The following is a 25121-nucleotide window of genomic DNA, read 5'->3' as shown; positions in this document are numbered from 1 at the left end:
GAGGCCAGCTACGCCAGCTTTATCCTCGCCACACCACCAGCCAGCCAGGTCCCCAGGAGAGAGTGGGCAGGGGCTGCTCGGGCTGCAGCGTGTAAAGAAGACCAAAGAAAGGAGAGAGGCAGCGTTTGCACCGCACGCTTTCACCCCTGGAGCATTTCAGGCCCGTGAACACCAATTGCGATGCCCTGGCTCGTAGGCCCCAAGATGACAAAACCGGGGAGGGTGCCAGGCTTGGGCTCCAGCTCCCCTGGGACACCGGCTCCAGCTGCCAAGGCCTGGCAACTGCATGCACACAGCTGCGGGAGGCCGTGAGGACCGTGGCACCGCGGCAGAGCCACTGCCATGGCAGACAGCAGGTCCCCCTCAGGTGGCCCCGAACCCCGGTGCCTCCTGGAGGCTGAGTCCGAACCAGGACCCGCATGAGCCTGGGCCCCAGACAGGGCTCTGGTAGTGACAATGCCTGTGGTCGGCGACAAACAAGCCTGGGAAGTGTGACAGAACACGATGTGCTCGGACTCCACTCCGTGGGTGCTCGGAGGCCCTTTGTTTCATGAAATCGTGGTAATAGCGCGTGGTCATTGGGCTTTGCTCGTTTGAACATCTTTGCTCAGCAGAGGAAAATGTTAGCAGCTCAGTGCCAGTCCCCCAATGGTTCTCTGGACTGGGTCGGGTCTAGGAGCCGAGGGACTTGAGCCCTGGGGAGCAGTGTGTCCTGGGCCACCCTGCGTGTCTCGCCTGACTCCAAAACGCCAGCTCCTGTCTTTGTTGCTAATTCAGCGAGTCCAGTGGAACCTCATCATGAACAGGGCAGAAAAATCTGCTGTTTTAATGAATTTCCATTCTAGGGAGGGAGATGGACAACTCTTAAGTAAACAAGGAATGTAGTTTCTGACGAGCATGCTGGATGTTACACAGCAAAAAAGGAGGGTCAGGGGCAGAGCAAGGGCAGAGAGGGGCTCAGGGCAGCCCCCTGAAGATGGGACCCTTGACTTGACAGCTCATGAAGTGAAGGAGTGAGCCATGAGAACATCTGGGGAGGCACTCTGGGAAGGGAAACAGCAGGTGCGAAGGCCTGGGATGGGACTGAACCATGTGCCTGGCCAGCGGGCATGCAGAGGACAGTGCCTCAGGGTGTCCAGGAGCGTCACGGAGTCAGCAGGGCCGCCAGATGGAGAATGATGGCACCATCTAAGGGAGACGCAAACACCGGGAAGATCAGGTCTCTGGTTTAGATATGACAATTTTGAGCTACTGGGTAATCTTAAAATTAAGGTGCAAGATGTTGTCACTTGGAGGAATTGAGTCAACGGTTAGATGTACAGGAGTGTGCATCTGAGGCTGGAGGTAGAGGCAGATAGAGGTGAGAGGAGCCATCACCACGTGCGTGGGTGGCACTTAACAGGTCCACGGGGAGGCGGGGCAAGGAGCGGGGCTTAGAGGGGAGTGCGCCCTGGCATTGGGAGGACAGGACAGGAGGACATGGAGCAGGGGAACAAGGGCCCCCCAGACAGGCAGGAGCACATGCCTCAGAGCACTCCTGAGGGGCAGCTCGACTTCCAAGGGATGTGAGGAGGGGTTTGGAACAAGACAGGCTTGAGGAGCGTACGGGGCCAGGGGTGGAGGCTGCCAGGAATGAGCCTGCATGGAAGGAGGCCCACGGCTGGGCGGGGAGGGCTCTGGGGCTGTCCTGGCCCCCACTCTAGACAGAGACCAGGTGCATTCCCACTCCCATACCCACCGCCATCACCCTCTGGGCCGTAGCCCCAGGATGCTGACTCTCAGGGAACGCGAGCCCCAGGCCTCACCTGCTGATGCTCCCGGGCTCACTGTGTGCTCAAGGTGGGGCCTGGCTTCCTCGAGGAGGACCAGCTCTGGTCTTGCCCCCATAAAGCCCCTCCAGGCAGCCCACCCCGTCCTGGAGCTCTCTGCTCACTGGGGTCCACTCACCTCCACCCCCTAAACTTCAAACTCCTGGAAGCACCAGCTGCGTGGCCGGCCTAGCTGGAGGCCACACAAAGTCCCGGCCACAGAACCACAGAATGTTACAGCTGGGAGGAACAGTAGTGGTTACGGGCCCACCATGCGCCCCTCCACCTCCCGCCCCTCTCTTGCCCCTCTGTGTGGTCACCCGGCTTCCCCTTGAATGCCCCCTAGGACCAAGGGCTCAGCATGCGCAGGGCAGCTGTGTCCCTGCTCTGGTGTCGGTTCCAGGCTAGAGCTGGGGGCTGGTCTGTCACAGCCATGAGTGGGGGTGCATGCTCCCCAGCTGGAGAGCTCTGCCTCTCTGAGGCCTGGGCCCCCATCTGTCTGCCCTTCACCAGCAGGAGGGCTGCATCTCCACTGACCAAGCTCCCGGATACAGGCTATGACATGTACATTTTCACTGGACCCCGATGTCACCCAGTGGAAATAAAGGACCCGTCAGCCGAGAAAGAGTCACACAGGTGTTCCCAAATTCTCTTTCTTGGAGGCCCGCCACCCGCCATTCGTACCCATCACCCAGGAGAAAATCACATCCTTTCTATAATGCACACCCTCTCCACAGAGGTGCTATAAATATGGAGAGATGACATCGCCAGCAGCGCGGTCGTGTGAGTGATGTCATCTCAGGGGTTGCCTAGCAACCCCGACAACGTTTGGGAGGCTCTGATTCTTGAGTAGGGTAAAGTCACATTTCTGCAGCTCAGTTAATCAGCTTCCTGGCAACTCCGCCAAGATGATCTCATTTTATTCATGATTATTTTATGTGAAATGCACTTTTAGCTCTAAGAGAACACAAAGATTTAATTCAAAAACCCGCTATTGCTTTATGTTTCCAGGGTGCCGTTAACACGGCATCCACGCAAATAACCATGGTAACACACGGGTAATTAGTATATACAGCACGCGGCATTAACACGGAGCCAGGGCCAGCTCCCCAATCAGCGCGGATTACCGCACGTTATTACTGGAGTAATTACCTGCAGTAACACACAAATTGAACTAAATGGTCAATTGAAGTAAAGTGAATGGCTTTTTATTCTAGTCCCTAAATAATGTGTCTGCTTGGCTGAGCTGTTCAAGGTAAATAAAACCCTCCGACGGATGGCCTCCCCCAGCCCTGCCCCACCCTGGGTGGCGGGGGGACGACCGGGCCCAGACAGGTGCAGGGGCGCCTCGGGCTCCCCGGCTAACCCCCCTGAGCCTCTGCGCCGCTCGGGCCCCTTACGTAACCCCCCCCACCAAGATGAGCCGGGGCGCACACAGCTGTCGTACTCATCCCCCCAGGGAAGAGGGCACAGAACTTTCCAGAGAGAGAGGATGGGGTGAAAAGGCAATGGGCCTTCCTCCCAGGGATGTTGTTCTTGCTCCTCTGGTAGGTGGGGCTTCCTGTCGCAGGATGTGAGGGGGAGGGGAGGTCAAAGGTCACCTCTGCCTTATTAACACAGCGTTTCTCAAATTCCATAAACTTAGAAGATCTTCAAACAGGAAGTTGCATAGGCTCCTCCAGGGTTCTGAGCGGAGCTGCCCGGCCTTCCCAGGAGAGTGGCAGGGAGGCAGAGGCCCCGCAGCGGGTGCAAGGGGGCAGCAGTCCTGCGTCTTGTCCTTCCCTTGGTGGGAGGCACATCCCACACATCAAGGGGGGCCTGGGGACTTTGGGCGGAAAACACCAGGGCCTTCATGTGTCCTTTGTGTGATGGATGCAGAGTGGCTCCTCCACAGACCTGGCGCCAGCGCCAAGACCTCAGCACGACAGCCAACTGTCCAGGTGACGTGGAGCCCCAAGGGTACCTGGTGCCACGAAGGCAAAGGATGGGTGCCAGGGGATCCTTGGAGGGAGTAAGGTTGCCGGCAGCTGCCAGGGGGATGTGAGGAGGAGGGAGGCCCAGCCAGGGAGCGGGATCAAGGCTCTGAGCAGAGAAACCCACCGATCTTATCACCACCTTGATGTGCCGCGGATGCAGAAATACAGAGGGTGATCGAGATGCAGAGGGAAGAAAAACGTGACTTCAAAACCCACAGCCGTATCTGCACGCCACTGTGGTGGGGCAGACTCATCTCAGGAAGGCAGCTCTGTTTTTCAGAAAGCATCCTGAAAGGCTTTGATTTGCAGGGTGAGGGCACCTCACCTTCTCTGGAGCGGAGAGGCCAAGACAGGCAAAGGCAGAAGATCGCACTCCGAATCAAAGGGGATTTCCAACCAAAATAGCTCATGGGTGCATACTCTCTCCCATCCTGCTGCTCCGGGCCAAGTGAAAAATGCAGCATAATGATGGCGACCCCAAGCCTACAGTGAGGCTGCAAACACAGAGATGAGGAACAGAAAGTAGAGGGTGGTGTGGGCAGCATGGCCTGCTGAGCCCAGGTGGTGGAGTCATGGGGGAGCAGGGGGGCCGGGTCTGGACTCTCAGCACACCCTGTGGGGAAAGGGGACCTAAGCCCTGCTGGAGCTGAGACACAGGCATGTGGAAGGAGACAAGAAAGCAGGGCAGCCCCTCACACCAAAATTGAAAGCAGACCATCACTCATAGGTACAGATGCAAAAATCTAAAACAAACCACTAGCACATTGAATTCAGCCATAAAAATGATAGTGTGTGATGAAAGAATTGTGCTTCTGTCAGAAATGCAGATTTGGTGACCCTCAGGAAACTGATTAGTATAATTCACCATGCTGACACACCAGGAATTAAGTCAGACAGAGTCTTACTACATGCAGCAAAAACACCTGCAAAAATTCAACGTCCATTCGTGATTAAAGCTAAAACAGCTCTTACAAACCAGGAACAAAAGGGAACTTTTGTAAGTCACGTAAGAGTGAGTACCTGTATGAGTTCTGCCAAAGTTAGCATACTCAGAGGCAAAATATTGAAAGCTTCCCTTCTGAAATTAGAAGCATTAAAAAAAAGAAAAGAAAAGAAATTAGAAGCAAAGCAAAAATTCCTCCTCTCACCCTTTCTGTTCAACATTGCAATAGCAGCCCTCACCAGTGCGATAAGGCAAGAAAAATAAATGACAGGCAAAAAGACTGGAAAAGGGGAAACAAAACATTTTTCACAGGTAACATAATTGCGAACACAGAAGATCCAAAATGACTGACAGGTCAGTAATTAGAACTATGAAGGGTTTAACAAGATTCCTGGATGTAAACCCAACTCATAAACATCATATTTATGCCTATATATTGAGAGTGAATAGATTTTTAAAAATGAGACTTTTTAAATGATAACCACCCGCAATAACATCAAATGTGATCAGGTACCTGGAACTAAATCTAGTAGCATATGCATAAGACCTCTAGTGAAGAAATAATGTAATTTTATTAATAGACATTCATGAAGACCTCAATACACAGGGGACATATATCATGCCTATGGTTTTAAAAACTCAACATCATAAAGATGTAAATTCTCCCAAATCGATTATTTTCAAGTCGGGTTCCTTGAAGTATAATGAGCCATAGTAAAAATGTATCCTTTTTGTAATGTTAATGTAATTTAAATTAACATTCTGAGTCTGACTTCTTTCACTTAGCCTAAGTCGTTTGAAATCTGTCCCTGTCCTTGTGTGTATCCATAGCTCGACCACTGCTATTGCCGAAAAGCGTTTCACAATACAGATATACCACAGTTTGAAAAATATGTGAATTGCTTCCCACTTGGAACAATTATAAATTGAGCCACTATAAACATTCACACACAGATTTTTATGTGATTCTCTCGGGTAAATATTCACGAGTGGAATCACCAGGACATCCTGTAAGTATGTGTTAGACTTTGTAAGAAGCCACCAGACTGTTTCTAGAGTGGCTGGGTCATGTCATGTCCTCACCCATCATGTATGAGAGGTCCAGTTCCACCTCATCCTCACTCAGTATTGTCAGGGTTTGTTTGTTTGTTTTTTTTAAGATTGATTGATTGATTGATTGATTGATTTAGGACAGAGAGAGAGAGAGGGGCAGAGACACAGGAGGAGGGAGAAGCAGGCTCCATGATGGGAGCCCAACGTGGGACTCGATCCCAGGACTCCAGGATCATGCCCTGGGCCAAAGGTAGGTGCTAAACCACTGAGCCTGTATTCAGTTTTTAAATGATTACGGGTTATGATGGTATTTCATTTAGCAATGACGTGATTACTAATTACACCAAGCATCATTTTATGCACTTATTTGGCAATTTCTATATCCTTTTGGTTAAGTGGCTTGTGATGTCTCTGTCAGGTTCTGGTAGCAGAGTAATGCTGACCTCATAAAAAGAATCAACTGGTTCCCCCTCTTCCATTTCCTGGAAGAGGTTGTATATGATTGGTATTCTTTCTTTCTTTTAAAGATTTTTTTTTTATTTGAGAGAGAGAGAGAGAGCATGAGTAGGAGGAGGGGCAAGGAGACAAGCAGAGGCGCCAGCTCAGCAGGGAGCCCCAGTGGGAGAACTCGATCCCAGGACTCTGAGATCAGGACCTGAGACCTGATCAGAACTCAACCAACTGAGCCATCCAGGTGCCTGGTATGATTTCTTTCTTAAGTGTTTGGCAGAATTTGGGAGAAAACTCACCTAGGTCTGGAATCTATTGTTTTTGGAAGGTTTTAAACAACAAATTCTAATATATATGGGAGTTTAATATTTATGAGACTATCATCCGTTTTTTTCTTGAGTGAGCTTTGTTTTTGAAGGGATTTGTCTATTCCATCTCTAAATTGTAGATTTTGAGAGCACAAAATTATAATAATATTTATTAACATTTTAGGGGCACCTGGGTGGCTCCATGGTTGAGCATCCACCTTCAGCTCAGGTCATGATCCCAGGGTCCTGGGATCAAGTTCTGCATTGGGCTCCCTGCCTGTGTCTCTGCCTCTCTCTGTGTCTCTCATGAATAAATAAAATCTTTAAAATATCTATATTTATTAACATAATATCTACAAGATCTGTAGTGTTATCCCTTTTCTCATCCCAATATTGGTGATCTGTGTCTTCCGTCTTGTTCTCTTTGTCAGCCTGACTGGAGATCTGTCGATTACATACAGTCTTCCCACAGAGGCAAGTCTGGCTTCATTGATTATATTTTCCTGTAGCTTTTTTCTTTCCTATCTCATTGATTTCTGCTCATTACTGTTTCCTTCCTTCTGTTTGCTTTGAATTTAATCTGCTTCTTTTTCTAGTTTCTTAAGGTAGAGCTTAGAGCATCGATTTTCTTTCGCTTTGCTTTTTTTTTTCCCTGAGTATAGTTGACACACAGTGTTACATTAGTGTCGGGTGTACAATTTAGTGATTGGACAGGTCTACACGTTATGCCACCTTCACCACAGGTGTGGCAACTGCCCGTCCCATTACAGCACCGTTACAGTATCATTGAATGTGCTCTTTATGCTCTCTTGTTCCTGTGACTTACTCATTCCATAACTAGAAAGTTGTATCTCCTTCTCCCCTTCCCCCACTGTGCCCATCCCCCACCCCCTTCCCCTCCAGCAACCGTCAGTTTGGTCTTGGATTCCTGTTCTACTTTTGATTTATTCACTTTTTTTAGCTTCCATTTATGATTGGAATCATATGATATTTCTACTTTTGGTTTATCCACTTTTTTAGCTTCCATTAGTTATTGGAATCCTATGGTATTTGTCTTTCTCAGGTTGATTTATTTCACTTAGCATTATACCCTCCAGATCTATCCATGTGGTCATAAATGGTGTGATCTCATCCTTGTTTCCGGCTGAGTGATATTCCATGGTAGATGTAAACCACCTCTTCTTTATCCATTCGTCTATCGACGGACACTCAACTTGCTTCCATGCCTTGGCTATTGTAAATAATGCTGCCGTAAACATAGGGGGTGCATATATCTTGTCAAGTTAGGGCTTTCTGTGGGTATATACCCAATAGTGGAATTACTGGATCATAGGGTAGCTCTATTTTTAACTTTTTGAGGAACTTCCGTATAGTCTTCCACGTTGGCTGCATCAGTTTGCAACCTCACTGATGGTGCACAAGGGTTCCTTTCTCTCCGCATCCTCACCAACACTTGTCGTTTCTTGAGTTTTTCATTTTAGTCATTCCCACAGGTGTGAGGTGATACCTCATCATGGTTTTGATTTGCATTTCCCCGATGATCGATGATGTCCAGCATCTGTACGTTTTTTTGGAAAAATGCCTACCCAGCTCCTTTGTCCATTTTTTAATCAGATTGTTCATTTTGGGGGGTGGGGATTTTGATTTTTTTCTTTCAATGTAAGCATCTAGCCATAAACTTTCCTTTATAAATCTCCTGTAAATAAACCTTCCACAAATAAATTTAATTTGGCATAATGGAGACCCGGGATCGGGTCCCACATGGGGCTCCCTGCGGGGAGCCTGCTTCTCCCTCTGCCTGTGTCTCTGCCTCTCTCTCTGTGTGTCTTTCATGAATAAATAAATAAAATCTTTAAAAAAAAAAAAAAGGAGAGAGTAAGTCAGGGCTCACTGGCCCCCCAGAATCAGGGCCTCAGCCTTCCTGATGCTCTGGCAGCAGTTGGCACCCAAGGGCCACTTATCCCATGTTCCAAGGCAAGGGGCCTTCACCTCTGTGTTCTGTGCACCCTGGTCCAAGCACACATGATGACAGCCTGGAGGAGCCATCACTGTGCGCTGGGGGCCACAGACCATCATTCATTATCCCCAAGTCTGCACCATTCCTCTCAAGTGGAGTGTATCACAGCTCCTTTCCCACATTCCCCGTGGTCACTGGGCCAGGACGGTCCTATGTCAGAGCAGAAGCTGCAGAGCAGAGGTTTTGACTCTGTGACTCATGGAGGCCCCCTCCTTCGCACTCAAGGAGTATTGTCACCAGAAGGAATGAAGCAGGGAGCTAGGCTAGGGCCGAGCCGTGAGGCACCAGGGAGAGCACGTCATCGCCCTGCCCACTGGTCCCCTGTTTCTTTCCTTCTGGTCTAGAAGCCAAGTGGGTGTCCGTGTTTCTGAACCAAGGACATGGAAGTTCTGCTTCCCCCTCCCCCCGAGCCAGCTGTGACCCAGGCACAGGCATGAACACCCAACCCCAGGGAGCCTGCTCACTCCAGGCCGGGCACAGGGGCGTCCCTGCCAGGGGCGCTGATAGCATCTCTGCCAGGCCTATCAGCACGCACACCCCGGGCCCTCCAGGCCCCACACGAGGAGGCCAAGCATGAGATTGAGACCTGGAACACGCGGGACCCACCGAGGCATGTTAGGTGGGCCCCGGGGCAGCTCTAGGACCATGGCAGGCATAGGCCTTGGCTCTGCCTTCACCCTGACCTGTGAAGGAAAGGCTTCCTTCTCCACCGCTGCAGTGCCCTGGCAGGGGAGGTGGCTGGCGGGGCCATTGTCGCCCCGCACACCAGACCTCTTGAGCAGCATCCCCCCGCACCCCCACCTTCTTGCTGCATCTAGAACAGGCCTCATACTGGCCCCTGTTTTCTCCAAAATGCAGAAATTGCCAGTGGTGTCCTTGTTTTTGTACCGAATTAGCCACACTTAACTCAAGTGCCTGTCTCCTGCCCGCGGCCCGCCTGCCGCCTCCCTGCCTGCCCACGTGCCCCAGCCCACAGCGGGCCTGACTCACTTGCCTGATGCCACTTGAAGTTCACAAGCAGGGAGCTGCCTCTCACCCACCCCTGTGATAACCAGGCTGTGGTTCCCGGGAGCCAGACCCAGGGCAGCTCATCTGCTGTGTGACTTGGAGCAATGTGCTTCCCCTCTCTGGGCCTGTCTTCCCCCTCTGTAAAAGAGGGATGGGGGCAAACTAGGCATCTGTGCCCCCACCAAGCCCACCTGCCCGGGAGGAGCTAGAGCGCAGGTGAGATCCAGCAGCCAGAGCCCCTCTGTGTCTCCTCCGGGCTGGCCTTGCACTGAGGCCTCTGGCCAGCCCTGCGTGCTGTTCCCAGGGCTCCTGGGGAGGACCATACTCCTGCCCCCTCCCAGAGAGCCCCTAAGGTCACTGGAGGGGGTGGCAGGATGTGGCACAGCGCCTGGCACACATTACAGGCTTGGGTGTCTGCGGAATGGTTAAACGGAAGAACCAAAGTGTAGGTGCTGGCTGACAGCACTCTGTGTGCTCCAGCTCCGGGGGTGGGCGGCCTCAGTCCTGGGGGTGCTCCTTGGGGAAGGGACCCGAGACAGTGCGTGGCTGTGCAGAGAGCACTGGACTGAGAGTCCAGAGACCCAAGTCTGCGCCCAGCTTGGTGGCCCCCCACCTGCAGCTCTACCTCCTCTGAGCCTCTTCGCTCACTGGTGGACCCCAGAGAGTAACTGCTGGTGAGGATGTTGGAATCGGGTCAGAGCCAAGGAGGCCGGGCTGGGGCACCATCTCCTTTCCAGCCAGCATGGCAGAGGTGATTCAGGTGGACTCTCCTAGAGCCTACATTTTGTTACATTTAAAAAAATCATACACGAGGGGCACCTGGGTGGCTCAGAGGTTGAGCGTCTGCCTCTGGCTCAGGGCGTGATCCCGGGATCAAGGCCCACATCAGGGCTCTCTGCATGGAGCCTGCTTCTCCCTCTGCCTGTGTCTCTGCCTCTCTCTCTGTGTCTCTCATGAATAAATAAATAACATCTTGAAAAAAACAAATAAAACTTTTTTAAAAATCATAAAGTATGCCAAATCTCATAGACCAGTATACTTAAAATTCATGTACTTGACTATATATAAGTTAACCTTAATTTAGAAAAAATAGTTTTTAAATAAACACTAATTCAGGAGCACCTGGGTGGCTCAGTCGGCAAAGTGCCTGCCTTCGGCTCAGGTCATCATCCTGGGGTCCTGAGATCAAGTCTTGCATCGGGCTCCCTGCTCAGCGGGGAGTCTCCCTCTGCCCTTGCCCTACTCCTGCTCTCTCTCTCTCTCTCTCTCAAATAAATAAAAAACAGCAACAACAACAAAAACCCAAAACACTAATTTAGCTCACTGGACACCACGCCGCCATCACTTCAGAAACAACTCACTGTCTCAGCCCACCTGATGCCCACTCCCCAGGGGTGGCCAGGGTCAGAGAGAGTCAGGGAGGCAGGCCTGGAACCTGGGATCCCAGAGGCTGCAGATGGCAGACAGACACTTCATCCCCCTGCTGGACACCTTTCCCCCTGGGGCGCTGGGGACATACATGGGCTGCCCCGGGAAGGAGGCTGGGCCTCCCGGGAAGAGAAAGGCCCAGCGAGGACACACACGATGGGAGGACAGAAGGGACCTCCCCTTCCCTGCCTTTCACCTCTGGAACCTGTCCTTGAGTTACAGTCCAAAGCCAACACTGTGCCCAGGCAGCCCCCTGACCCCCGGTCCCAGGAAGCCCCCTGGAGCCAACACTGTGCCCAGGCAGCCCCCTTCCCTGCCTTTCACCTCTGGAACCTGTCCTTGAGTTACAGTCCAGAGCCAACACTGTGCCCAGGCAGCCCTCTGACCCCCGGTCCCAGGAAGCCCCCCGGAGCCCCACTGCTGAGAGAGGAGGTGCAGTCATAGGGTCCTGGGCTCCCCACCTGGACCCTCAGGAACCAATCGACCTTGGGCTGTGATGGCAAACAGGGCAGCAGAGGTTGCCCGCTGAGGCCCTCAGGAGAGGGTGGCTGAGCCTCAAATGTTCCTGATCCCCAGCCCTTCTCTGTCGGGAGCAGGCTAGGGGCTTGGAGGCACTGCCAGACCTGGGAGGACAGGCACAGGGGAGACGGCAGGGGCACACTGGTGCAATGCCACAGCCAAATATGAGGGAAGTTCCCCCAAAGGGTAGAAGAGGCACCGGCCTCCTTGACTGAGCCCAGTGCAGTCCAGCCTTTGCTCCGTGCGTCCCCCCAGCCCATCATTCTGCCTCCTTGGCACCCCCAGCCCAGGGCCCAGCAGCCTTGGGCATCCACCCACCACGGCTTCAGCCTCCTTGCCTATCACCTGTGAGTCTCTGTGCCTGGTCCCCTCCCCCAGGTGATGCTTCAGGAGCTCCCAGCTCAGGGTCCCACCTGGGCATCCCTGCGCCCACGCTCGACGAGCCCACAGGGGACGTTTGCCAAGATAATAGGCATCACCTGTGTCACCCCACAGGGTCTGAGGGCACTAGGGAGTCACGGAGGGCTTGAAGCAGGGGAGGGCCAGGTCAGAGCCAGTGGCCTGGGCAGCTGCTGCTCCTGCAAACCCTCTGTCCCGCCCCTCCAGCCCCTACCCCCAGTGCAGAGGGCAGGCTGGAGCTCCAGGCTTTGCCCCAGGGTGGGGGGCGCTTGCTATTTTGACAGCCAGTGTCCCATGGACGTCATGACAGGCAGCTCCAGAGCCAGCTGCGGTGCCTGCACATGGAAGACCACGGCCAAGGCAGGTTCAGAGCTTCCCATCCAGCACGGCCCCCTGCCACCTGCATCGGGGCCAGCCCAAACCGAGGCAGCAGGCATATGACACCCATTCCTGATGGCAAAGACTAGCCCCCAAAACAAAAAACCACATGGATCCTTGTTTTATTTTCATGACACCTCAAGATGACCGAGTACGGAGCACATTTGGTCACCTAAAATATATTATTGAAACTAATCTCGCCAGTTTCTTTTGATTTTTATTAATGTGGCTACTAGAAAATGTGTAATTGTGTTTACAGCTTGCACACACGGAGGTCACGTGGTGCCTTGGCTGCAGGGGACGGAAGAGCAGAGACACAGAGGTACCTCAGGATGCTGATGCGTTCGTGGGGGAGCGGGGGGCTGGGATGGGCACCTGTGGGGTCGCGGTTATGGCAAATGGGGGTGCCCGACCGCGTGGAGCAGCTGCCTGGATCCCCGCTCCGGGCTCTGGCCCTCCTGGCCGCACTGCACACTGGCTGGCAGGACGGAGGGGCCGGGCCCCCCACTGCTGCTGCCAGGGCCGTGCCCACACTGCCCGCCTGAGAAAGAACCAATTAGCACCTCCCTCCCCCGGTCCTGCGACCCCACCACCTGCCTTGTCCCTCTGGTTTTCTCCTCTCCCTGACCTCCTCCACCCGCCCACCTTCCTTCCTTTCTCCCTCCTCCTCCCCACCCCTGCCCACGTCTCCCACCAGCCCCCACCGAGCGGGAAACCACAGCCACCGTGCACCGTGCACAGCAACAAATCTTTCACGTTATCCCCCTCCTTTATTTACACCGGGCGCACAGTAGCAATTCAATCTGAAAAAGTGCCGTGTTTTCGGAGGCGTGCAGCCCGAGAAATTGATGTTTGTGTTAATCAATCTTGTAGGAGCCTGCAGGGCTTGGAGAGGTACCACACGGGAGATTTCTTCTATTGATTAATTGGATTCCAAGCGGGGAGGGCTGGGGAGGGAATCAAACACTCCAAGCGCTTGAAACCTTAGGATATGGGCCGAGGACCTGCCTCCCATCCTAGGATATGGGCCGAGGACCTGCCCCCCATCCTAGGATATGGGCCGAGGACCTGCCCCCCATCCTAGGATATGGGCCGGGGGCCAGCCCCCCATCCTGCACAGCCCGACCAGAGTTTGGGGGCCCCTGGGCGCTGGGTCACCATGACTTCCTCTTCGCTCAGCATCCAGCACCAGCTGGGGGTCAGGACCCTGAGCCCCAGGGTCGGCTCTGCCTGACTCTCGTGGGACTCCGCGACTGTCCCCTGTCCAGAGCATCACTGCTTGTGCGCTTACCCTCCCACTGCCCGCCTTCCGGAAGCCCCAAGCCCTCTGTCCTGACGGGAGCCCGTGTGGCCCCATGGCCAGCCCAGATGAGGACTGGGATCTGCATAGTAGTAGCTTGGGCTGCAGAGGAGGACCAGGGCTCTGCACCCCATTGGCAGAAAGTCTGGGTGCTGGTACCCACATATCGGACACAGGAAATCCAGAGGGTGCACCTCCTCCCTTCAAGAATCTGAGGCCCAGGCCCTGGAGCTGCTTTCAGGAGCATCAGCTGACCTCTCCCAGGGCCTAGGAGGGCCAGGAAGCGGCAGGAAACAGTGTGGGAGAGGAGCAGCAATACTCTGCGTCCACATGTAGGGCTGACACAGAGACTGACCCTGCCTGCTGGTTCTCACCCATTTTACAGACATGAACACAGAGGCTCCAGCTGGAGGAAGACCAGGCCAGTGCTCTGCTCCAAGTCACCTGGTCCCCGGATGCCAGCCTTGGCCCCCAGCCAGTGGTGGGGATGCATTGGTGGGTCCACTCCGGGGCATCCCTGGGAGGCCAGCCGTCTGACCGCTTCCCGATCCCCTAGACATCTGGGGGGCAGGGGCACCAGCAGGTGCCCATCAAGAGAGCCACTAGACTATTCCTTCCTCTCCAGGCCAACAGCCTCACAGGAATCACCGATGTAAAATGGTCACAGATACCACAAATCCAATCCTCTCTAGTGTGTCAGCATCACTGATTGAGCACCTACTGTATGCCAGCACTGACCCCCACCATCAGATCTGATCCTTGCCATCGTGACCCATTGCTGGAAGCCTCGTCCCCATCTTGTGGCCATGAGATCCAGGGTAGTGACACTGACGGCACCCGAGCAGCACACAGGTGTCTCTGTCTTCCCCTCAGTCAGGTGATAGCAGGCGAGACTGGGCAGAAGCAGAAGGTCCCCAGTCCTGCAGATGCCCCCACTCACCAGGCCTCAACTTCCCCATCTGCAAATGGGTCTGAAGAGAGACCTCACCATAGCCCCACCCAGAGCATCGTGCTAGGAAGAGGCAGGCCTCCTCTGAGGCCAATGTGGTCTCTAACCAACTGAATGGAATGCCCTGGAAACAGCTGGGTGTGGGGTATAGGGGCATTGGCCCAGACACCCTGAGATCCCATCTCCCTTGCACTGCCCTGAGCCAGAATCTCAAGTTTGCTACATCCCATCCACAGAGCTGTACCGTGACACCCAGAGAGCCCAGAGCTCCAGGGCCCCCGCACTGCTCTGGATGGGAAAGGAAATGGATTTGTAAGGATAGTCAAGGCTTTTTTTTTTTTTCTTTTTTTTACTGTTAATTGGGTGAGTCTCGCCCCATTTCCTACATACACTCGCACACACGCACACTCACATACCTCTGATTTCCCAACAAACAAACAAAGCGTCATCTCTGTTACTGCACAGAATGTCCTGTTTAGGTTGACAAGAGCCAAAAGGGATGACCCCAAGCCGTCCCACCATGAAATGCATTTCCAGGAAAAGGTCAATAGCACAAGTGCCTAACATACCCCCGACCGGAGAGAGCCCCTGGAGGCCACGTGGGCCCCCAGAACCATCTGCCAGCCCATCAAGGGCTGCCTTCCCCACACCGTCCCCCAGGCTCACCCTAAAGCCACCCACCACCCGCTGAGATCACCCTGACCAGGGAGAGTGACCGGACTGAGTAGAGAAAAAAAACTAATGTTCCGTGAGGAAAACAAATCACAGACAATGCTAAAGGACAAAGGACAAGTTCGGAAAAATATGTACAACATGTATGGCTGAGAAAGATTTTATGGTATGCATATACACAGGCTTCCTTGCAAAATGTTTAACATCACAAAATTGAAAAGTTAAAAGAACACAGATATCTCTTTGCCCGCACCGAATTGGCAGTGATTTCTTTGCCAACACCTAAAATTAATGAGACAGAGGGAAAAGCACTCGGGCTCCCCACCTATTGTCCTGGAAAGAAGGGCGATTTCCACACACACAGCGTGACACACAGCCTGCCTCCTGACCTGTCACTTCATGTCTTGCCTTCTCCATCCGAGATGTGGGCAAGGATGAACAAATGCTGTTGTTGGCTACAGCAAAAATAGTCAAAATGCTTTGGAGTGGCAGGGGATGAGGTAGGGTAAATAAGTTGCCAAATTTTTACACAGTGTCCCACCTCGTGGGCATTTAAAATCATGTGGTAGAAGGACCTCATTGGGACCTCACAAGGAACGATAAGAGAGGCGGCAGTAAGGCACCATCCTGGTGACACTTAGTGCACACGTGCATGCACACGCACCTGCACACATGCCCATGCATGCACATGCACATGGACCTATATGTGTGTTCACGTGCACACACCACACAGTCATGCACACGCTCACATGTGCATGCATGCATGCACGCCTGAACACATGCACATACTCACATATACATTCCTGTACACACACTTGCACACGCGCACACACCAGCATGCATGCACACACATACACATGCATGTACGTGTACACACACCTGTGCACATACACCTGCATGCACACATGTACACACACCTACATTCACGCATGCATAACACATACACATACATGCAAGTGTATACACTTGGATGTGCACATGCACATACTCATGCGCAAGCATGCACACATACATACACATACACAGGAAATGGTGTAAAAGGTATGCACCCAAATGCCCACCCAAGTGGTCTACGGAAGTTGGAACTGATTTCTCCCTGTCACTTTCCTTCTCCCTTCTGTTCTGTGATGCTGAGTCTGTTTAGCTCTCTCATGACCATAAAGTACTAGAACTTACTGCTTTTCCAAAGCTCTGCATGGAGCCCAAATGGGGCCCTGCAAAGGTGTGGGAGGTGCCCGCCTGGTGTCTCTGAGGGTCATGCTGGAGCACCTCGGTTACTGCAGTGGCCTCTGAAGCCTCGTGCTGACCCCTCCCCCCAGGGGAACTGAGACTCCACCTCCAGGACCCTTCAGGATCCAGTGCTGGACTTCGTCCCTGCCCTGAGGGAGCACCTGTCCAGGAGCATCTGCATGGAAAGGAACTCACCCCCAGGGCTGCCAGGGCAGGCCCTGTGATTCTCCGGGGATCCCAAAGCAGGAGAGGCCTCACCAGAGAGCCAAGCTCCCTGCCTGTAGGGAGCCTGCCACTCTCGCTTACGTGGCCCACCTGACCCCCTCAACCCCATTTCTCACGTCAGTCTGAGGCGGGTTAGTGCAGAGCACGGCTGGCACTGCACAGGCAGCAATGTGGGGCCGTCAGCCCATAGAAGGAACTAGAAGCCAGGCCTGGAAGGACAGCTGGAGAAGAGACTGGGGTCTGCTAGCACTCACAGCCCATGGGGGCTGAGAAGGGGCAGGGGTCCTGATGGGGAGGGGTCCTGGAGGCCACGGGGAGGGGGGAGGGGGAAGGAGGACCAAGGCTGTTGGTGTGTGATGTAGTCATGGTCCAGTCAGAGGACTGGGGTCTGTATCTCGGGCTGTGGCCGCATGGAGGTCACAAGTGACCTTAGGAGGGGGAGCCCAGCTCAAGGGGAGGGATTGTGGGCGAATGGGTGGGGCCTGGCCCCCTCTGTAGCTCTGGCTTTGCTGGGCGCACACCTACAGCCTGATGCATCCGCACAGGGCAGCGTGGACTGGTCTCTCGGGCCCACCCTGGATGCGGGCCCGGAAGGGAGGAGTCGCTGGCAGACCAGAATCCCAAGGTCACAGGGTCAAGTGTGGAGGATGCTGGTGCCCCGCTGAGCAGAGGCAATGGTGGGGGTTACTCCAGGCTAAATAAATAAGAAAAGCAAGTGAAAAGAGAAGGGAAGACACAACACATCCGTTAGCTGCTCTGCAGGCCAGCTCTGCAGGGAGCCTGGGGCGGCAGCAGGGTGGGCTGCCGGGGGAGGGGGGTAAAGCAGAGGGTACAGGCGCCCTGGGGGGGCTGCAGCCTGGCCCACAGCCCCTCCTTTCCTGTCCTTAGACTCGCAGATTAGGGCCTGAGGTGCCTCGGGCGCAGGAAGGATGCCCGACCTGCTTGTGCAACATCGGAGCTGCCTCTGCCCTCTCAGCCCTGATGCAGGTGGCCACAGAGCCTGCCGGCCGCCCAGGCAACACCAGGCCCTTGGATGCCCCACAGCTGCCAATCAGGCCTCCCTTGTCTCGACTCTGCCCCTGCCACCTGGACACCCTCTCCTGCTCCCTGCCTGCCGCCCCCATTGTTTCCTTGTGAACCTGACACAAGCCCCTGGTTGTGACCCCTGGGCCACGAATGCAGCAGACAGAGAGACCATGAAGCCCACCAGCCCCAGCCCGAGGCAACGCCCAGTGGGGGACCCTGCAAGGGAACGGAGAGGGCTGAGGGCGTCCTGGAAGAAGAAAAGGCACTGGCAGGGGTGGGGGGACACATGTGGGAATGGGGAGCAGCATGGGGGGGAATAGGGGGGGTGCAGGATGCCGGGGGGTGGGCCTCTGCATCTCCTTCTGGGCCTGCTGGAAAGGTTGATTGTGAACCCAAATCCCTGGGCCCTGAGCCCCTGGAATCGGTGTACACACATAGTTGCATTTTTCCGGGGAGGAAACAGGCTTCAATCAGAGCCTGAAAGGCCCATGACCCCCTCCCCAGGAAGAACCTTCCCATTTCACAGATGCAGGGGCAACATCTCCAGGGTCGAGAAGGGGTTGATGACAGAGCTGGAGTCAAGACCCAGTCGTGACCCCTGGGAAGGGGCTGCTTCACCTGGGAAGGGCAGGCCCCCCCGCTCCCACCCCACCACAGGAAAAGGAGGAGGAGAGCCGGGTCGCCTGGGAAAGACAGCGGTGCTCATCCCGCCCCACCCCATCCAGGCTTCATGATAGCCCATTTTACAGATGTAAGAGCTGAGGCCTGGACAGTGTGGGGGGTGAATCGTGGCCCTCCAAAACTGCATCTCCTGGGGCCAGTGAATGGGACCCTATCAGGAATAGATCTTTGCAGATGTAATTATGTTGGGGTCTCGAGATGAGGTCATCCTGGACTCGGGTGGATCTTAAGCCCAACGACGAGTGTCCTGACAAGAGACAGAAAAGGGGAGGCCGGGGCAGCCCGGGTGGCTCAGCTGTTTAGCGCCGCCTTCAGCCCAGGACGTGATCCTGGGGACCCAGGATTGAGTCCCACATCAGGCTTCCCTGCCTGGAGACTGCTTCTCCCTTTGCCTGTGTCTGTGCCTCTAACTCTCTCTGTGTGTCTCATGAATAAATAATAAATAAATAAAATCTTTAAAAAAAAGAAAAGAAAAGGGGAGGCCGAGTGGCTGGAGCAGTGCAGAGGGAGCGCTGGGGCCACTGGGCTGGGAGATGCATACTTGGCCAGAGCCTCCAGGGAATCGCGGCCCTGTGACACCTGCTTTGGGACTTGAGGCCATCAGGACCAGGAAGGAAAGCCCTCCTGCTGTTTTCGGGCTCCCAGCCTGTGGTCCTCGGTTACATGCAGGGACCAAGCAGGGGTTCACCACGTGGGAGGGCCCCCAGAGTCCCAGCAGCACACAGCCCTGAGCCGCCCTGGACTGAGAGCCCCCGAAGAGCAGAAGCGGGCTCCTTGCTGCCTAGGCCTCAGGGTCCCGCTGCACCCCAGCCCAGCCCCAGCCCCAGCCCACGCCTGGCTATCGTGAGGTCCCAGGACTACAGCGCCGCCCCGCACCCTCCCCCCCAGCATCCAGTGTGGTTCCCCCTCATGCAGACAGCCGGCCAAGCATGGAGCCTGCAGGGAGCTGGGGACGTGATCGGGCCCAGGCTCCACGGAACAGGAATAGCAGAGGCTGCAGGGGCCATGGGCAACTCTGGGGCAGGGTGTCGGGACAGGGTCAGGGACAGGCCGCTCCAGGAGCCAAGAATGGGTCGGGCCAGGCCAGGCCAGCAGCATCCAGGCCTCCTCCGGGGCCCACTCCTCTGCCCTCCATGGGACCTTCCCAGTCAGGCCCACCGCTGGGGCTGTGCCCTCCATTGTCCACAAAAGGTCCGGAATGGGACCCGAAAGATGCCCCCTCACCCCAGCTCTGCTGTGATCCCACCCTGCGCTTGCTTCCTCACCTGCAAGCACAATCCAGCGCCTCTGGTGTAGCAGCCAGGGGCCCCAGGCAAGATGGGCAGGTGGGGCAGGGGCCGCCGGGTGCCTGCAGGGGCATCAGGGTGGCCAGGCAGCCAGCCCCACATCCTCCCTGACAACAGCAGTGACTCACGGGGCTGCCTCCTCTACGCTGCCCACCTTTGCCCTGTGGCATCTGACCCTATCACCTGTCCTACCCCCGCTTGCTGCCACAGCCTCCCCAAGCCCTGCCAGACTCCCAGGCCTGAGCCTTCGTGCTTCTCTCCTTCTTCCTGTCTGGAGGCCGGTGCGGCTGTTCCCCACCCCAGGGCCTTTGTACAGGCTGGGTCTTCTTCCCAGAGCCCTGCCCGCCTTCCCCAGGACAACAGCCCCGTCCTTTCTGGCCCTCTCCTAGACCCTGTGGCCCCTGGAACTCAAAACCCAAGCCAGGAAACATTTGCTCACTGCCCGCTTCCCTCCAAGAGGGTGGGCCATGAATACTGGGGGCCTGGTCTTCCTGCCTTGGCAAGTGCCGGGCAACATGCGCAGTGGGTCTTCAACAAGCAAGCGCAGGTCCCCCGGATGACGAGTGTCAGCGACCAGCGTTCGGCAAGGTTTCCCCTGTGCCCCCAGTGGCCTTGCGGGGCGGGCCTCGGTTCTCCCCTCCTGTCACGTTGAGAAGAAGACGGTGCAGAGAGAATGGGATGTGCCCAGAGCCCTGCGGCTCATTCACAGCGGGACGTTTTGGACACGGCTGCTCGGCCTGCCCCTACCCTGCCCCGTCACCGGGGGATGAGCCATACTGCAGTTTGGAAAGCACTGGGTGAGCAGAGGGGAGCAGGCTTCTTCCACGCGGGACTTCTCAGGGCCTTAGCTGCCCTGCACGCTGGGCCTCGGGGAGAACTGTGAGCAGTTTCCCAAACATGTTGGCCCTGGAGGCACCGAGGCAGGCCAGGGGCTGTGGCTTCTGATGGAAGTCTCTGTCCCTGTGAGAGGACAGGCCCGGCCCGGGCTTTGCAGTCACCCCCCAAGCTGCCTTCAAGTCCCACTCTGTCCTCTTCTGGCTGGGGGTCTTCTCTGAACCTCAGCCTTCTCCTCTGTCACAGGCAGGAAGGCAGGCCCAGGTGGCCGTGGCACACGTACTCTCACAAGCACCTGGCCCCCACAGGCCCCGGGGGTGGGGGAAGGCGCAGCTGGCTCCCTCTTCCTCTTGGGGCCACCATGCCCTGACCGGCAGCGTTTTTTACTCTAAATCCTTTTCCTCAGCGTTTTGTGGGGTCTTTTGTATATTTTTTTATTGGAGTTTGATTTGCCAACATACAGTATAACACTCCGCGTTCATCCCGTCAAGTGCCCCCCTCAGTGCCCGTCACCCAGTCACCCTCCTCCACCCACCTCCCCTTCCATTACCCCTTGTTCCTCGGGCGTTTTTAAGGAATGAGTTCTGCTGCTCCCAGTGGAGGATCTGTCGATGCTTCCTCATGAGTCCACCACCCCTGCCCAGCTGAGCCCACCAGGCCCAGGAACTCAGAGGGACTGTGTCTGAGCCTCCCCCGCCCCAGCCCTGCCCCATCCGGCTACCCCCTGACCCCCAGCCCCAGGTCCCCGGCCCTGCAGTGCTGGGAACACTCGCTTGGTCCCCCCTCCTGCACGAGTTTCTCCAGATTCCAACTCGAGGCATCAGAGCCCGGAGCCTCCTGGAAACACCGTGGCGGGACTTACCCACCGTGGGGCCTGTGCTGGTCCCCAGGCCCCCTGCGCCTCACCTGTGTGACACAGGCACCTGGGCTGGCTGAGGACAGGTGAGGGACCAGAGGCAGAGCACCCAGCACCCAGCACCCAGCACCCAGCACCCAGCACCCAGAACCGCGCCTGCCATGCTGGCCCTGTCGGGGTCATGTGTCTCCAGCTCCTGGAACCCCAGGGCCCCAGGCCCCAGAGGGACACACACAGGCGTAGATTAGACCGCTTTATTACACTCCTCATGTCCTTCTCTGCAGCCGGCTGCCACAGCCAGCACCCACCACCAACCAACCAGCGGGGAAGCAAACCAGGGCGCCACCTCCAGGCAGCCCCGGGGCCTGCACACACATCTGGGCAGCGGGGCAGCCCTGAGCCGGCTCCTGGAGGGCCATGACCTGGGTCTCAGGCCCACAGGGTCACAGGCCTGAGGCTCCTCCTTCCCTCCCCGGCCTGGTCCTGGGATATTTATATCCCAGAGGAAGGGCAGCCCCCGCACTTGGGCCACGCAGAGCTTCCGGTCCGTGGGGCCACGGGGGGCCAGGGGAGGACCAGAGGGCTCTGGAGGCCTCCTAGTCACGCAAGGAAGGCCTCCGGCCAAACACCAGCCCTGGGAACACTCCGTCCCCTCTTCCCTCCCCACGTCCGGGGGTCAGCGGTCACTTTATTAATAGCAGCCCCTGAGGGGAGGCCTCACCCCGGACGGTCACCGCTCTCCTTGCAGCCACGGCGGGTGACCTGGGGGCACTCCTGGGAGGGAGCCAGGGAGCCCCTGGGAGTGCCGGCCGGGGGACAGCACCACCCTGCCTGGAGCCTCCATACACATGCAGAGAAAGAAAAGAAAAGCAGGTTTCAAAGATCGCGTGTCCTCCGTGCCCCCAACTGCAGACACTCCACGGCAGCTCTTGGGGGCACAGAGACAGTGCGCTCATTGCATAAGGTGACAGCAGCGCGCCCTGACCTCCGGGCGAGGGGGGAACCGAGGCTGCTCCACAGGGAATATCCTATTTTAAAACCGTCAGGGGCCATTACTACCCAGAGAAAAACCTGGAAAGGTGTTCACCAAAAAGGCCTGATCCGGGCCCTCCCTTCCTGCCTCCCTCCCCTGCACCCAGAGCTCTGGACAGGTGGCCTGCCTGGGACGACGCCACTGCACACCGCGCACTGACAGCAGCTCCCACTATCACAACTCTGCCATTTACAGGAAATAGGAAACTGATAATAATGCAAATCATTCTCATCTGCAGAAATGCAAAAAAACCTGTGCCCACGAATCGGTTGTGTGGTACGGTCGGGGCTGTTTTGCCTGGTGTGGTTGTAAATGCACACGCAGCAAGTGGGTGTTCGAGTATAACAGAGGGAAACAGACTCCTGAAAGGACGAACGACCGAGAAGTGTCCAGGCTGCACCTGACAGAGCTTTTGCAGGCCAGGCCCGTTCCAGGAGCCCCTCAAACCCATCAGCCCTGGCACCTGCCAACATCTCCAGGGCTTCTGGGGGCTCGGGAGCCTGGACTGCTGACCCCTCCGCCTGACCCCGCTGCCGGGTACCACCTTCAGACATCCTATAAACACCCAGAGCCTCAGTTTCTCTCTCTGGAAAACGAGATGAGAATAGCCAGCCCTCCTGAGCCTTCCCTGGAGCCAAGCCCGAGCTCAGGTCCCGTCGGGGAAGGGAACTCAGGCACCGAGCGGGTTAGGCGACTTTCCTGAGGCCACAGAGAGCCGGACTGTGTGCTAAGGAAGTCGGCTGTGCTCCAGGGGCTGAGGCTAGCCCAGGGCTCGGTGCCCAGGCTGGTTCGTCCACACCCGCAGCCTGGACGCTGGGAGGTGCAGCCCTGCCCCCTGGTGGGCGCTCCTGGAAATGCCCAGCGAGTTGACCCTCCCGCGGACCAGACCACAAAGTGCAGGGGGAGGGCAGGACCTTACTGCCCTGGGGACAGCCCCCCCACCCCCCACCGCCTCGCTACTCCTAGGCCAGCAGGACAGGAGCCAGAGGCCCGAGCACCAACAGGCCACGGCCTGCCCTGTTCCAAAGGCCCCTGGTCTGTCTGGTGGCCGTGGGCAGTGGCCTTGAAGCTGATGCCCTGGGCCCCGGCAGTCATGCCAGAGGCTCATGACGGCCCCAGCTAGGTCCTAGGTCACCAAGGCCTTCCATTCCAAAAGGCAATGAGCCCACAGGGCCTGTGCTCTTCCTGGGAACATCCCTGCTCTCGCCTCCCAGCTGACAACCTCCCAGGAACCCAGAAAGGCCTCTGGGGCAGGCAAGCGGGGTCGGGGGCAGAGAAGGTGAGTGGGGAGGGGGCTGGGGGCCCAGCTTGCCCAGCGCCACCCCCACCCCACCCCATGCAGCTCACAGGCACTGGCAGCAAGACGGGACTTCAAGAGGAATTCCCTGAATCAAGATGCAGCCCTAACCCCACCACCAAACCCCACTTCCCGCAGGACTGTGCTAGGGTGGCAGGTGTGTCCACTGGGCTGCCCTTCCCGGACACTGCCCTTCCTCGGGTGGCCGGGACCTCCAAGCTGTGAGAGCCAGCAGGCCTGGGCCATCCACCCAGCTGGGGTTCTGGGGAGGGAAAAACCCATGTGGGGAGACCCCAAAGGCCACACACTTCCCTCCCGAGGCCAGGCTTCTCCAGACCTGGCACAGAGACCTGGTGGAGGTCAGAAAATTCAAGCTTTCTAAAGCCTCTGGGGCCTGGGGTATAATAGACAAGGACAAGGCACAGTTCCTGCTCTGAATAACGGGGAGCACCATCCGGTCCAGGCAGCACCATGTTGAGTGCCTCCTGGGCCAGCCCCCAGCCTGCACCGCCGGCCTGGATGCTCAGCCTGTGCCCCCCGCGTGTACCCCCAGCCTGGACCCTTGACCTTCACCTCCAGCCTGCACCCCCAACCTGGCCTTGGCCTGCACCTCGGCCTGAACCCCTGACCTGTGCCCCCAGCCTGGACCCCCAGCCTGCACCACCAGCCTGCGCCCCCAACCTAGACCCTCAGCCTGTGCTCCCGGCCTGGACCTTCGGCCTGCACTCCCAGCCTGCACCCCCAACCTGGACCCTCAGCCTGCGCCGCCGGCCTGTGCCCCTGGCCTGGACCCTCTGCCTGTGCCTCTGGCCTGCATCCCCAGCCTGCACTCCTAGCCGGTGCCCCCAGCCTGGACCCTCAGCCTGCACCCCCGGCCTGTGTCCCCAGCCTGCACCCCTAGCTGGTGCCCCCAGCCTGGACCCTCGGCCTACACCCCTGGCCTGCGCCCTCAGCCTGGACCCTCGGCCTGCACCACCGGCCTGCGCCCTCAGCCTGGACCCTCAGTCTGCACCCCTGGTCTGTGCCCTCAGCCTGGACCCTCGGCCTGCACCCCTGGTCTGTGCCCTCAGCCTGGACCCACGACCTGCACCCCTGGCCTGCGCCCTCAGCCTGCACCCCTGGCCTGCACCCGCCACTGCTACTGCAGAACCCAGGTCTCCCCAACACAGAGCCTGCAAACCCGGAGGGCAGTGTAGCTGGTCCGGATCAGCCACAGCCGGGGCCATTCCTCCTTGCCCCCCCTCTTGCTGTCTCCCCACTCCCCTGCACTCGCTCCTCTCCCTCCTGCACAGACTCCATCCCACAGCCAAGACGCAGGGCCCCAGGTCTCATTCTCCCATCCTCAAGAGTCCACAGCCCACGCACGGGCTCTTCCCTTAAGGGTGGGGGTCGGGGGGGGGGGGTCGTGTTTCACACAGAATTTCCCAAACAAGAGACAGCCAGTG

At 56.7% G+C, this 25121-nt stretch overlaps 1 long non-coding RNA gene across 1 annotated transcript; it reads left to right on the top strand.

The window, feature by feature from the left end:
• Positions 1 to 5971: 5971 nt before the first annotated feature.
• On the top strand, positions 5972 to 15435 carry LOC119876614. The gene is made up of 3 exons (XR_005364075.1): positions 5972 to 6030; positions 12547 to 12609; positions 13973 to 15435. It is a non-coding gene; the product is annotated as an uncharacterized LOC119876614 (long non-coding RNA).
• Positions 15436 to 25121: the final 9686 nt, after the last annotated feature.

The sequence above is a fragment of the Canis lupus genome, chromosome 9 (assembly GCF_011100685.1).
Source record: "Canis lupus familiaris isolate Mischka breed German Shepherd chromosome 9, alternate assembly UU_Cfam_GSD_1.0, whole genome shotgun sequence".
Taxonomy (NCBI): Eukaryota; Metazoa; Chordata; class Mammalia; order Carnivora; family Canidae; genus Canis; species Canis lupus.
This window is presented reverse-complemented; position numbering and strand designations above follow the sequence as displayed.